This window comes from Cryptotermes secundus, unplaced genomic scaffold (genome assembly GCF_002891405.2).
Source record: "Cryptotermes secundus unplaced genomic scaffold, Csec_1.0 scaffold1717, whole genome shotgun sequence".
Taxonomy (NCBI): domain Eukaryota; kingdom Metazoa; phylum Arthropoda; class Insecta; order Blattodea; family Kalotermitidae; genus Cryptotermes; species Cryptotermes secundus.
In genome coordinates, this window is record NW_019737429.1 from 58,040 (window position 1) to 58,260 (window position 221).

Sequence of the window (221 nt, forward strand, 5' to 3'; positions counted from 1 at the left end):
ACGCAAGTGTCTGAAGTAGCAGAACTGTTTTTTGGAGATAGAGATACTCCTGTTGTGAATATGATTTCCACAATTCAGAATTCGAACATGGTTCATGTTCATAGGAGACATGGACAAGTAAAGAAGCCTATTTGTATTTCTGAGTATAATAGGTTCATGAAGGGAGTTGATACAGCCGATCAATACTTGGCCTATTATTCTCTTCCTAGATAAACAATAAA